Genomic DNA, 2387 nt, shown 5'->3' with positions numbered 1-2387 from the left:
TTTGCTTGTTAATATAACATACAGGCCTATAATATAGTTGGATTTAAAAGTGGAAGGCGAAAATGTGATCATTACTATCGATGTGGCGCTTATATCGATTTTTAAAACACATTCGTTAAAGTCCCAAGCTTCGAGCTATTAAATATTTTTTTTAATAGTGAATGCCGGATTCATTATTATTTTTTTCTCTACGCACTTAAGGCATAAATTACAGAAAGCCTTATTTTAGGTCAGTTTGGTGAACTGATAATCATGAATATGCATACCAGACCTTAACCTCGCGAAAAATGTTCAGTGGGTGTATCGAGTTAGCTATGCTTATGCGTGGATGAAATCTATGGAGTAGGCCGAAGTCTGTTAAAATAGGCCTTTGTAGTTAAGATAATGTAAAAAAAATCAATGGACTATAATTTTAATATTATGATTATGACTAGACACATTTTATGTAGAGCATGGCCTTTCAAAGTATAAAAAGCACCGTAATATTGAATTTGGCTATTTGAGTAGGCGTACAGTATAGTATCCTGGATATGACATGTGTTGTAGCCATTGCATGCCCCTATAATAGTAATCATTCTGAAGGATATAAACGTTTGGTAATGCTCCGAGACAAATTACGAGTATTTCGGACACGGTTCCTAATTTGCAATTTTACAATTAAACATTTTTATGAGAAAAAAAATCCCTGTTAATTAACAGACAGTGAACGTATTTGCTGTATATTTTTACATGATTCATTGTTAAGGATTTATTTCCTGCTATTAAGTGAAAGTTTCTGTTTATTACTTCCGTCTGATTTCGATCGTTTTAAATAAGTTATTTTTTATTTGGATAGACAGCCTTTAATATAAACAGTAGGACATATATAATAGCATATATTTGATTTGGTATAATCAAAGTTTATTGCTATATAAATGTATGCCTATTACTTACATATTGAATATGAACGACATGTTTGTGAGAAATCAACATTTAACAATTGTACATAGAATTTTCTTCTAAAACAATTCCCTGATAATGGCATATATACTGTACTTTAAATTACTGCATTACTCAATAACCGACGAGATTCAAAGCTGCTTTTTATACAACTTTCAAGGATTATGCTGTACGTAAACGCAGTGTCTAGGCATAGAGATATAATATATAATAATATTACTGTATAATTACAATACTAAACAGTAGGCCATTAATTTTCGCTGTGTCGACTACACTGTCTCGATAAAATACCAAGAAATGTTGGCCTACGAACTACACTTATATATGAGGCGCCAAGTGTAAATAATTTATTTAACACAATTATTTATATGTAATTCAGTATTTAACATCTTATTGAATAGATCGCCCATTATTTATATATAAATCATTTACGTCTAAAAGATTATATGTAAATAATTGCGTTAACATTTTCATTATTTATATATAACTAGTGTACTGATTTCATTATATATAAATAATAAAAAGGTAACCAAACTTTATTTATATATAATAAGTTTACTGATTTCATTATATATAAATAACGAATTGACTTCAAACTCATTATACTGTATACAAATAACTGCTTTTACATTTCATTTTATATAAATAACAGCTTTCGCAAAACCATTATATGTATATAATGTTTGGACTCATTATATGTAGGCCTATATAATGCACACGTGTTATCGTGTCAAGGTCATTATATCTAAATAATGGTTTCTTACTGCCAATTATATATAAACATTGAGGTCGGGTGCCATTATATATAAATAATGAAATCGTAGGAAGCCATGGCCTATAAATAATTCGTTATGCAAATTACGAAGTAATAAATATTCATCAATGCTCTAAAGTTACAATTAGGGCCTATTTATCCTGGGTTCCAGGCCCTAATTTTGGGTTACACACGCTTTATTGCATTTAGTGCGTGCCATACCTAATTTATTTAGCGTCCCATACTCGATTTTTATTTCGGATTAAAAAATCTTAAAAAAATAAGAGAATTGTGGCAAGTCTATGGCCTATTGTGTGTGGTTTACAGGTCGCAGACCATCACCAATCGAAAATGGCACAGCAAGGGATAGTGTTTTAATTGATTAGCAATTTTTAAATATTATTTAATGTTTGTATTCATACAGAACCTAGAACAGTGCTACCATCGACCACATTAGTGTCAACTGAGAGTATTTTCTTAACTATTATTATGTATGTATTTAAAAAATATGTGTATTCAGAATTTGCAATTATTATTTATTTATAATATTATTATTCATTATTGGTGGAAATGTCTTTTAAGTGTTAATCACATTTCCATATGTTTACAGAATCTACAACATTGCAGCCAACCACATCAGTGATAACTGAGGGTATGTTTTTTAGTGATTATTATTTATGTATGTGTCTGTGTT

The sequence above is a fragment of the Anneissia japonica genome, unplaced genomic scaffold, assembly GCF_011630105.1.
Source record: "Anneissia japonica isolate Jap-2015-1 unplaced genomic scaffold, ASM1163010v1 scaffold284970_len119093_cov105, whole genome shotgun sequence".
In the NCBI taxonomy this organism is placed as follows: Eukaryota; Metazoa; Echinodermata; class Crinoidea; order Comatulida; family Comatulidae; genus Anneissia; species Anneissia japonica.
This window is presented reverse-complemented; position numbering follows the sequence as displayed.